The sequence below is a fragment of the Bos mutus genome, chromosome 23 (assembly GCF_027580195.1).
Source record: "Bos mutus isolate GX-2022 chromosome 23, NWIPB_WYAK_1.1, whole genome shotgun sequence".
NCBI classification, from domain to species: domain Eukaryota; kingdom Metazoa; phylum Chordata; class Mammalia; order Artiodactyla; family Bovidae; genus Bos; species Bos mutus.
In genome coordinates this window covers 17,590,894-17,603,858 of record NC_091639.1, presented here as the reverse complement: position 1 = coordinate 17,603,858, position 12,965 = coordinate 17,590,894, and the positions used below count along the sequence as shown (strand labels likewise).

At 39.9% G+C, this 12,965-nt stretch overlaps 1 non-coding gene across 1 annotated transcript; it reads left to right on the top strand.

The window, feature by feature from the left end:
- The first annotated feature begins 924 nt into the window (after window positions 1-924).
- On the top strand, window positions 925-1,031 carry LOC138985146 (U6 spliceosomal RNA). Its single transcript, XR_011462404.1, has one exon. It is a non-coding gene; the product is annotated as a U6 spliceosomal RNA (small nuclear RNA).
- The last annotated feature ends 11,934 nt before the right edge of the window (window positions 1,032-12,965 follow it).

Here is a 12,965-nt window from a genome sequence, read left to right as displayed (position 1 = left end):
AGGGACAAACTCTGGTTTGTTCAGTGCTGAGCACCGAGCACCTAGCAAGAGACAGGCTACATGGAAGGTGCTTACAAAATATTTATTAAATCTGGACCACAAGTAAATTCTATGACAAGAAGGTGAAATGAGATTATGATGGTGAAAGACTCCAGGGACCCATTCTAACCACCAAAGTGCATTTGGAGACGGATGACAAGCCAGTCCATTATCAAAGGCCTTCTAATGTCTATCATTAAAGCTCTAAGTACATTACGTTTAACTTTCACAAAAACCCTGCCTAACAATCGGTATTAAGGCCCAAGAAATATCTAATAACCTGTCCATTGTTACCTAGGTAAAGACTAAAGGCAAAAATGTTTAATTAGAGATATTTTTACTGTCCCATTTTGCTTCAAAAAACCTTCTGGATTACCATAAGCATTGAGCTGATACACAGGAAAAATCTTAAAGACTAAACTCCATACAGAATGCCTCCCCCAAACTTATTGTGAATTGTATATAATGAATACATTAATAACAAATAAAATTTCCTCCTAACACTGATTATTTAGCCTGGAAACTTTTGGAAGATTTCAAATGTCACTCTAAGTTGAAACAAATCAAGAACCTCCCACCTACCCTGTAGGGCTTTCTAGGGTTTTGAAGACAAATATTTATATTAATCATGTTTAGATCACAATACATTTTTTAAAATTTGCTTGCTTTTTCTTTCATTTTGCATATATATAATGGGGCTACATAAGTGGCAGAAGAAGGCAATAGCTACTTAGAGATAATTAGGTAAATACTCAGTCACACTAATATAAATTCCAGCATGCCTGCATGTTGCTTCAGTCATGTCTGACTCTTTGCAGTCTCATGGATTGCAGCCCATCAGACTTCTCTGTCCATGGGATTCTCCAGGCAAGAATACCAGAGTGGGTGCTTGCTTCATCAGCACATATACTAAAACTGGAACGATACAGAGATTACTAGCATGGCCCCTGCTCAAGGACGACACGCACATCTATGAAGCGTTTCATATCTTTATGGAATCTAGAAGGATGGTACCAATGATCCTACATGCAGGGCAGCAAAGGAGACACAGATGTAAAGAACAGATTTTTGGACTCTGTGGGAGAAGGAGAGCGTGGGAAGATTTGAGAGAATAGCATTGAAACACATACATTACTGTACGAAAAATGGATGACCAGTGTGAGTTCAGTGCATGAAGCAGGACACCCAAAGCCAGTGCTCTGTGACAACCTGGAGAGATAGGATGTGGAGAGAGGTAGGAGGGGGTTCAGGATGGGAGGACACATATACTTATGGCTGATTCATGCTGATGTATGGCAAGAACCATTACAATACTGTAAAGTAGTTATCCTTCAATTAAAAATAAAATACTGGAGTGGGTAGCCATTCCCTTCTCCAGGGGATCTTCCCAATCCAGGGATCGAACTTGGGTCTCTTGCATTGCAGGCAGATTCTTTACCATCTGAGGCACCAGGAAAGCCAAATTCTACCCCACCCCACTCTAATTCTCTCTGGTACAATTAACCATATTCACCTGCATGTGAATGCAGGACTTCCCTGGTGGCTCAGACGGTAAAGCGTCTGCCTACAATGCGGGAGACCTGGGTTCAATCCCTGGGTCAGGAAGATCTTCTGGAGAAGGAAATGGCAACCCACTCCAGTATTCTTGCCTGGAAAATGCCATGGATAGAGGAGCCTGGTAGGCTACAGTCCATGGTGTCACAAAGAGTCGGACACAACTGAGCGAATTCATTCACTTCACTCACCTGCATGTGAAATACATGGATTCAAACATTGAAAGAAATGTATTTTATTCATTTTATGAGGGAGGGGTGTTTTTATTTTTAATTTTCAATTTTGTGGTGGAAGAAAATAGATGTTGATGGAATACACCATCTAGTCTGGAGACATTGGCGCACGTTTGTGGGACACAGAAATTATCTTATTTGTTTTATACACAGTAGTGTGTACTTAAACCATTCCACCACTTGCCTCTGGGAAAACCAATAAATATTCCATAAACCAGCTCTATTATTTCGTCACCATGCCTTTTCCTCTTCTATTTATCCTCTGAGTCCAGAGTTTTGAAGTACAATAATGAAAAATTGTTTCCGAGAGCAAAGAGATATACTGACTTACAGAACAAGCATGGGTTGCTGCTGTAAGGTGGAGTGTGGAGACCAGGGCTTTTTCATGCAATTGTCTTTTCTATGAATATTTCCTGCCTACTGACAAGGTGAGAAACAGAATACAGGGGCCACCGGTGTTCTCAGGGTGCCTCCAAGCAGATTGTGGGAAGATGTCCTTTCCAGATAATGTGCAGCAAGTAGCAGTAGTAAGATTAATTGTGTTTGGAGAAAATGGAACAGAATAAAAACTTATTTGTTTACGCTAGAGATAGGTCGCCATTTGATTATATTTAGCACAAACAAGGACTATTAGCCACTTGGAGAATTGATCTATTACTACAGCCGTCGGAGAGCTTTAAATGAGCCTACTGAAAGCCATTACTAAATGAAATACTTTGCATATTAGCAGGAAAACTGGAGCCCCTCTATTTCTGAGGAAAGGTGCTTACATACAGACTACATTATACGTGGTGATGGATTACCACATGGAAACAAGGAACACTTGTAAGCAAAGAGCTTTCAAAGCCAGGCTGGCCAGCATCTCCAGTAGCCTACCTGGCCAGCCCCTTGGCACTGCCCATTTTAGGTCAAGAGTCCAGCTCATCCTTTCTCCATTGGCTCCCTTGATATCTCAGTTTTTCCATCCCCAGTCCCTTAGCCTACAATCATGCACAGAATCACACACACACACACACACACACATACCTTACCTGAATTTCAAATAGAAATCTCCCAATAAAATGCATGCACCTTTCTTGTTAATATTTATTTTATTTATTTGTTTAGCTGCTCTGGGTATTAGTTGTGGCACGTGGAATCTTTAGTTGTGGCATGAGATTTTAGCTGTGGCATGTGAGATCTAGTTCCCTAAACAGGGAACGAACTCAGATCCCCTGCTTTGGGAGTGCAGAGTCTTAGCCACTGAAACATCAGAGGAGTCTCTAAAATTCATGGATCTTTAAATCAGGGAGTTCTGGGAGCTTCCCTGGTGGTTCAGTGTAAAGAGTCCACCTGCCAGTGCAAGAGACACAGGTCCCACTCTGGTCTGAGAGGAGCCCACATGCCACGGAACAACTGAACTGGTGTGCACATCTATTGAGCTTGTGCTTTGGGACCCAGGAGTCAGAACTACTGAGACCAACGGCCCTGGAGCCGGTGCTCCACAGCAAGAGAAGCCTGCTCAGTGAGGAGTCTGTGCACCGCAAGTAGGGAGTATCCCCTGATGGCCGCAACTGGAGAAAGTCCACACAGACTTAGCACAGCTGAAGATAAATAAATTAATTACATAATTAATAGTTTTAAGAAAACAGGGAGCTCTTGAGGCGATTCTAAGTCACTGATCTCTGGAGAGACTGTTCAAGTTTTGCATCTGCTGTAGAGAAAGTGTCTTTTCTATTTTCTTTGCATTATTGTGCTGCCAATTAAGACCTTAAATAGACAGTTCTCCAAAGAAGACATACAGATGGCTAACAAACACATGAAAAGATGCTCCACATCACTCATTATCAGAGAAATGCAAATCAAAACCACTATGAGGTACCATTTCACGCCAGTCAGAATGGCTGCGATCCAAAAGTCTACAAGCAATAAATGTTGGAGAGGGTGTGGAGAAAAGGGAACCCTCACACTGTTGGTGGGAATGCAAACTAGTAAAGCCACTATGGAAAACAGTGTGCAGATTCCTTAAAAAACTGGAAATAGATCTGCCTTATGATCCAGCAATCCCACTGCTGGGCATACACACTGAGGAAACCAGAAGGGAAAGAGACACGTGTACCCCAATGTTCATCGCAGCACTGTTTATAATAGCCAGGACATGGAAGCAACCTAGATGTCCATCTGCAGATGAATGGATAAGAAAGCTGTGGCACATATACACAATGGAGTATTACTCAGCCATTAAAAAGAATACATTTGAATCAGTTCTAATGAGGTGGATGAAACTGGAGCCTATTATACACAGTGAAGTAAGCCAGAAGGAAAAACACCAATACAGTATACTAATGCATATATATGGAATTTAGAAAGATGGTAACAATAACCCTGTGTACGAGACAGCAAAAGAGACACTGATGTATAGAACAGTCTTATGGACTCTGTGGGAGAGAGAGAGGGTGGGAAGATTTGGAAGAATGGCATTGAAACATGTATAATATCATGTATGAAACGAGTCACCAGTCCAGGTTCAAAGCATGATACTAGATGCTTGGGGCTGGTGCACTGGGACGACCCAGAGGGATGGTATGGGGAGGGAGGAGGGAGGAGGGAGGAGGGTTCAGGATGGGGAACACATGTATACCTGTGGCCGATTCATTTCGATATTTGGCAAAACTAATACAATATTGTAAAGTTAAAAAATAAAATAAAATTTAAAAAAATTTCTTCTTCAGTTTTGGAGCTGTATTATTTTGAATTGGCATTATTGAGATATGATTCATATATAATAAAATGCAAAATTTTTAAGAGTATAATAACATGTTCGGACAAATACATATAACCAAGTAACCAATATCAGAATAATGAATGATATGGAACATTTCCATCACCCCAAAAGGTATCCTGTGCCCCTTTGGAGTCAACTGGCTACGCCCATCCTCAGCCACTTACAAATATATATACTTTCTGTCACTGTAGTTTTACATTTTCCAGAAATTCATTCAATAGAATTGTTGATTGTGTAATTGCTTATGTCTGACTTATTTCTCTTAGCATAATGCCTTCAACATGCATCCTCTTGGTTGCATAACCTCAGTGGCTTGTGTCTCTCTATACTATTCAGTAGTTGAGTAGAATCTCATTTTTTGTACATGCTGTGCTCAGTCACTTCAGCCATGTCCGACTCTTTGTGACCCTACGTACTGTAGCCCATCAGGCTTCTCTGTCCATGGGATTCTCCAGGCAATAATACTGGGGTGGGTTGCTGTGCCCTCCTCCAGGGGATATTCCCAACCCAGGGATCGACCCTGCATCTCTTATGTCTCCTGCATTGGCAGGTTCTGTACCACTGGCACCACCTGGGAAGCTTTATTTGCACATACCATAGTTTATTTGTCCATTCACCATTTGAAGGCTAGGTTGTTTCCACTTTTTGGCCATTATGAATAAGGCTACTATGAAAATTAGATAACAAATCTTTATGTAAGTATATATTTGGGTAAATGTCTTGGGTAAATGTCTAAGAGTAGGATTGTTAGGCCTTATGTTAAGTGTGTGCTGCTGCTGCGGCTAAGTTACTTCAGTCATGTCCGACTCTGTGCGACCCCATAGACAGCAGCCCACCAGGCTCCCCCGTCCCTGGGATTCTCCAGGCAAGAACACTGGAGTGGGTTGCCATTTCCTTCTCCAATGCATGAAAGTGAAAAGTGAAAGTGAAGTCGCTCAGTTGTGTCCGACTCTTAGCGACCCCATGGACTGTGGCCTACCAAGCTCCTCCATCCATGGGATTTTCCAGGCAAGAGTCCTGGAGTGGGGTGCCACTGCCTTCTCCGTGTTAAGTGTGTAGGACCCAACAATTCTACTCTTAGATGTTTACCCAAGAGAAATGAAATATATGTTTACTTGGGTCCTATGGTAAGTGGTGGCTCAGTGCTAAAGAACCCACCTGTCAATGTAGGAAACACAGGAGATGCAGGTTCAAGGCCTGGTTTTGGAATGATCTCCTGGAAAAGGAAATGGCAGCTCACTCCTGTATTCTTGCCTGGAAAATCCCAGGGACAGAGAAGCTTGGTGGATTACAGTCCTTGGGGTTGCAAAGAGTCAGACATGACTGAGTGACTGAACATTCATGCACAATAAGTGTGTATGTTACTTTATAAGAAACCCCTGAAGTGTCTTCCAAAGTAATTTGTACATTTTATATTTCTACCAGCAATATGCAATTCTAATAGCTCTATATAATTCTTGATGTGTGTAAAAGTGTTAGTTGCTCAGTCCTGTCCAACTGTTTGTGACCCCATGGACTTGGAGCCCATCAGTCTCCTCTGTCCATGGGATTCTCCAGGAAAGAATACTGAAGTGTGTTACTACTTTCTTTTCCAGGGGATCTTTCTGACCTGGGGGTCGAACCCAGATTTCCTGCATTGCAGTCAGACTCTTAACCATCTAAAGCATTCTGAGAGGTTTGTATTGGTATCTCATTGTGGTTTTAATCTGCATTTTCCTAATGCCTCACCTAGAGCTAGACATCCTGGAATGTGAAGTCAAGTGGGCCTTAGGAAGCATCACTATGAACAAAGCTAGTGGAGGTGATGGAATTCCAGTTGAGCTATTTCAAATCCTGAAAGATACCAGAAAATTTGGAAAACTCAGCAGTGGCCACAGGACTGGAAAAGGTCAGTTTTCATTCCAATCCCAAAGAAAGGCAATGGCAAAAAATGCTCAGACTACCGCACAATTGCACTCATCTCACACACTAGCAAAGTAATGCTCAAAATTCTCCAAGTGAAGCCTCAACAGTATGTGAACCAAGAACTTGCAGATGTTCAAGCTGGATTTAGAAAAGGCAGAGGAACCAGAGATCAAATTGTCAACATCCGTTGTATCATCAAAAAAGCAAGAGAGTTCCAGAAAAACATCTACTTCTGCTTTATTGACTATGCCAAAGCCTTTGACTGTGTGGATCACAACAAACTATGGAAAATTCTTAAATAGATGGGAGCGCCAGACCACCTGACCTGCCTCCTGAGAAATCTGTATGCAGGTCCAGAAACAGCAGTTAGAACTGGATATGGTTTTGCCATACATCAACCAATACAATATTCTGCTTTATTGACTATGCCAAAGCCTTTGACTGTGTGGATCACAACAAACTGTGGAAAATTCTGAAAGAGATGGGAATACCAGACCACCTCATCTGCCTCTTGAGAAATTTGTATACAGGTCAGGAAGCAACAGTTAGAACTGGACATGGAACAACAGACTGGTTCCAAATAGGAAAAGGAGTACGTCAAGGCTGTATATTGTCACCCTGCTTATTTAACTTCTATGCAGAGTACATCATTAGAAATGCTGGGCTGGATGAAGCACAAGCTGGAATCAAGATTGCTGGAAGAAATATCAATAACCTCAGATATACAGATGACACCACCCTTATGGCAGAAAGTGAAGAGGAAATAAAGAGCCTCTTGATGAAAGTGCAAGAGGAGAGTGAAAAAGTTGGCTTAAAGCTCAACATTCAGAAAACGAAGATCATGGCATCCGGTCCCATCACTTCATGGGAAATAGATGGGGAAACAGTAGAAACAGTGACTTTGTTTTTTGGGGCTCCAAAATCACTACAGATGGTGATTACAGCCATGAAATTAAAAGATGCTTACTCCTTGGAAGGAAAGTTATGACCAATCTAGACAGTATATTGAAAAGAAGAGATATTACTTTGCCAACAAAGATCCGTCTAGTCAAGGCTATGGCTTTTCCAGTGGTCATGTATGGATGTGAGAGTTGGACTGTGAAGAAAGCTGAGTACTGAAGAATTGATGCTTTTGAACTGTGGTGTTGGAGAAGACTCTTGAGAGTCCCTTGGACTGCAAGGAGATCCAACCAGTCCATCCTAAAGGAGATCAGTCCTGGGTATTCATTGGAAGGACTGATGCTGAAGCTGAAACTCCAGTACTTTGGCCACCTCATGCGAAGAGCTGACTCATTGAAAAAGACCCTGATGCTCGGAGGGATTGGTGGCAGGAGGAGAAGGGGACGACAGAGGATGAGATGGCTGGATGGCATCATTGACTCAATGGACGTGAGTTTGAGTGAACTCTGGGAGTTGGTGATGGTCAGGAGGCTGCGATTCATGGGGTCGCAAAGAGTCAGACACAACTGAGTGACTGAACTGAACTGAATGCCTAAGGATGCTACATATCTTTTTATGTCCTCATTGCCCATGCTGTATCTTTTGGGGGACGATATCTCTTCAAATCTTTGTCCCATTTTATAAATTGTGCGTTTTTTCTTTTCTTCTTATTGATTTCTAAGTGTTCTTTCTATATTTTGGAAATGAGTCCTTGATCAGATGTGTTTTGCCAATACCCTCTTCCAGTCTGTGTCTTGTCTTTTTATATAAGTTTTAAGTTCAATAAAGTCTAATTAATCACTCACTTTCTTTTTTGATTAATGTTCTCTCTGTTCTATTTATTAATATTACTCTGTGAAGATTTTTGTTCCAAGTTAATGTTTATAAGTTTTATAGTTTTGGCTCTTACATTTAGATCTATGATCCAATTAGAAGTGATGTGTGTGTGTGTATATACATATACATATATATATATATATGGTTTGAGTTTTTGTTTATTTCTTTTCTTTTTTGCATTTGAATGTCTAGTTATTCTAGCACCAGGTATTGGAAAGACTATGTGCTCCTGATTAAACTTTCTTGGCCTTTTGTTGAATACCAATTACTACATATGTGTGAGTCTCTTTCTAAACTCTCTATTTTGTTCTATTAATCTATATGTCTATACTCAAACCAACACCACACTCTCATGGTAATTGTATCATTATAATCACTCGTAATAATGCAAGTCTTCTAGTTATATTCTTATTCTAAAGTCCTTTATTTTTCCCAAAATTTTAGAATCAGCTTATCAATTTCTATGAAAAAAAAGGGCAGCCAGCATTTAATAGGAATTGCATAGAATCTATAGATTAATTTAGAGAATTTCTATTGCATCAATATGTAGCATTGTGATTCATAAATATGGCATATCTCTACATTTGTCTTGATTTTTATCAGCAACATTAGGCTCTAGTTATGGATCCTGCACTTATTTAAAAAACATACCCTCAAATATTTCACATTTACATTATTAAGTCATTTGTATATTTGTCTCAATTTCCAGTGGTTCATTTATAATATACACAAATACAATCAATTTTTGCATATTCATCTTGTATCCTGAGACCTCACTAAACTTAGTATTATTTCTCAAATCTTTTTTTGTAGATATCTTAGGAATTTTTACATAGACCATCATATTATTCGTGAATATTTTGTTCTTCTTCCATTGAATTCTCCATACCTTTTTTCTTTCCTTATTGTATTTTCTAGAACCTTAAGTATAATGGTAAATAGAAGTGGTAAGAGTTGATATCTATGCCTTGTTCCTGTTACTGAGGGAAAAGTAGGTGTTTTTTTCTACCATTTAGTATTATGTGAACTTTAAGGTTGAAGAAGTTCTGTTTTATTCTTAGTTTAGTGAGAATTTTTCTTATGAATAAGAGTTAATTTGTCAAGTGTTTTTATTTTTTTATGTTTGTCAATACAATGAATTATACTGAATTAAGAACAAATATTTAATTCTATGTCTCAGATAAATTACAATTGCATATGATAAACTATTCTGTTTATATATTGTCTAACTCAATTTGCTTAATACTATGAGGGGTATATATATCTATTTTCATCCGTGATATGGGCTTGTAATTTTCTTTTCTTGTTATATCTTTCTGGTCTTTGAATCATCAATATGCAGGTTTTATTAAATTTTGGAAAGGCACAGGATTTTCTCATTTATTTTTCTAGAAAATTTCACGTAGAATTTGTATTGGTTCCTTTTTAAATTTGGAAGAAATTATCACCGATGTCATCTAAGCCTGGAAATTCTATTGGGGGATTCTTTGTAACTATGCATTTAATTTCTCTAATAAATATTGGGATTGGCCTATATAAGATGATTCATTTCACCCTGAATGAATTCTAATAGTATGTGTCTTTTGAGGAACCTACCTCAATACAAAAAATATGGATTAACAAACAAAGTGACGTGCATTTTTTTTGGTTGTTTTTTGGAAGAGGATTTGAGAGAGCTAGTGAGGAGAAAGGAAAGTAGCTGGAGAGGGAAGTCAGAGAGGGAAGAGAAAGTCTCTGATGAGGAAAGAAAGTAGGGAGAACTGAGAGCTTAGTGAAATGGTAAGTGGTACTTTGCTGTGTTTTCTAGATGGAGCCTGCAGGTAAGGCAACAGTCACTGCTTTATCTCACATTTTCATAATCATTTTGAATCTACCTAGAATCTGAGACATATTCAATGACCAGCATCCTTAGTTGTGAATGTTTAGTCAGTGGAAAATCAAAAGACATACATATCGGCACTTCCTTGGTGGTTCAGTGGTGAGGAATGCTCCTGCTAATGCAGGGGACACAGGCTCTATTCCTGGTCAGGGACGATTCCACATGCCGCGGAGCGACTAAGCCCATGTGCCACCACCACTGAGCCCACACACGGGTACTACTGAAGCCCATGTTCCCTGACGAGAGAAGCCCCCACAATGACAAGCCTGCACACCACAACTAGGGAAGAGCCGACACGCAGCAATCAAAACCAAGTGCAGCCAAAAATAAACACGTAATTTTTATTTTTTTTTTAAAGATATCTGTGTCAGATGGACAGCAACTCAAAAGCTCTGAAGCCAAGCAAAGCTTGCAGGCTAAGTCTCAGCATCCCCAATAGCTGCATGGACTATTTGTGGGCACAGGGCTACATGCAGAGCTCAGCATTTTTGGTCTTTCACTTCACAGAGAGTGAGAATTACGTAAGTGTTCAGGTGTTTCATGCACCAGGGGTTTTATATGTACAACAGAGGAAGATTATTTTTGCAAGATAGCAGCCTATATTAAGGCACACATGGGTTTATATTGTTTTTGGCATCCCGGGGCCCTTTTTACTAGATTTTGTCAACCATGTTTCCTTTCTGAACAGAGGCCGCATACAACAATTGGATGAACAATTTTGCGAAATCTCTCTAGGGGCCTCTCTTGAGGCTGAGCCCATATGAGATCATGATATGAGAGAGTGGCTTGGCTGGACTTTTATTTCAGTAAGTGATCTCATTCACTTAAAGCACTAATCATTTTAACAGGAGAAAAGTTCAGCCTTCCAAAATCACAGCAGGAAAAAAATAAGAGAAAAAGCATGTCATAGCAATCTTATGGAGTTTCCCATGTGATTTTGTGCTGAAAATTTTCCATGTATACATCATCAGAATGGATATACAGTCTGATATTACTGGTGAAAGATATATGAGAGAAGTCAACTTAATGCAAACAAATAGGATTCCAGGCTGCAAAGCCGACTTACCTGGTTTGGGTTTATTACGTTTGACATGAAGAAAACCACTTTCCCCTTTTGGAAGTCTTTCTATCGTAAGACATGTAACATCTGCATGAACAAAATTTGCAGATGAGAGAGACTGTAATATGCTTTTAGCATGCTGGATACTAGTCACTAGGTCTACTTGAAATACAATATCTGGATGAAAACTGGAAATTCTGACATGGCTATTCCTACCTTGCATCCTGGTTTTATTTGATTTCTATATTCACATTAGCTAAGTAGAGCTCTTTCATTGATATTCTCCATTTTGCCAACTTTATATCTGTCCCTTTGTTTATTTCTGATTCTCGTTGTTCAGTCACCCAGTCATGTTCAACTCTTTGTGACCCCATAGACTGCAGAGCACCAGGCCTCCCTGTTCCTCACCATCTCCCAAAGTTTGCCCAAGTTCATGACCATTGCATTAGTGATGCCATCCAGCCATCTCATCCTCTGATGCCATCTTCTCCTTCCGATTAGCCATGGTGAAAATTTTTGTTCTGGAAGTGTAGCAAAGCACTTTAAGACATCTCACACTATAAGGAGTAGGATTACTTTCAACTAAACTTAACAGGTCTGGAAAGCACATCAAACCCAGAAAAAAGTTGGCCCAATTCTGTTTTCATCAGTAAATGCAACAGGAACAGATTCAAGTAACTTTTGGAATGGTTGTATTCTAAACAAAAATATGTATCCACTAGGGGGGAAAAATAATGATCAGCATTTCTATAACTGCATGTGAAGCAATCACATCTCCTGAATTTCTGCGTAGAACACTGGGTGTTGCAGCTCAATGTGTGACATGCCAATTAATACAAAATTGGGGACCATTACTGGAGCTGCTGATGGCCAATGGCTCCTGTGGTTTTATACAGTTTGGACTAATGATGCGCTTCTCAGTTTCTGTGACTACACCTCTGTCCATTTGATCCCCATCCTCACTCCTTAGCACACATACTGCCATGGAGGGAGTTTCTGTGTAGGAACCTCACACCCAGAGCCTATCATTAGAGTCAGTGCAATCAACTCAAGTCAGAATTTCCTCATCGATTATCCCTTCTTTCAGAATCATATTTACCCCCAAGCCATGGCTGATCTCTCCCAAATGAATAGAAAACTGTTATGGCAAATCTGTGAGTTCTTGACTAGTTTATTCTGCTTCTACTCAAATTTGTTATCCTGCTCATTACCCAAGATCTGAGCCTTTCTACTCATCTGTAATCTAGATTCTTAAACATATTACTGCTCCAGGCTCCTTTTTCCTTGATCTGACCTCATTGCTGAGCATTTACCCACCATACATCTTTGGGAGACCCTGATTCTCAGTTACAAATTTCTCCTTCATTTGTGAGTTCTTCGCTGAAATTCCACACTCTTCATGACTCTGCCAAGAAAGTCATTTTCCCCTGCAGCTCTTCCATTAAGATTCTGCTCTTTCACCAACATCTCATGGACCTCACATCTGGGAATTGAAGCTGGCATCCTTCTGACTTCCATTCTGGAGTTTACACTATTTTTCTTTCTCCATGGAGTAAAAATCCTGCTCTTTGAAGGCTTATGCCAACCTTTATTCATTCACCACATAAACTATCCACAGACTTTCTGATCAATCTTGCTCACTTACTAAGAAATACTAGACACAATTAGTGCCCAGTAATAATCCTTTTTTCTTGGCTAAGTTGGGTCTTTATTATAGGTGACTTTAAACTTCACTTTGACAACCCATCTAACATA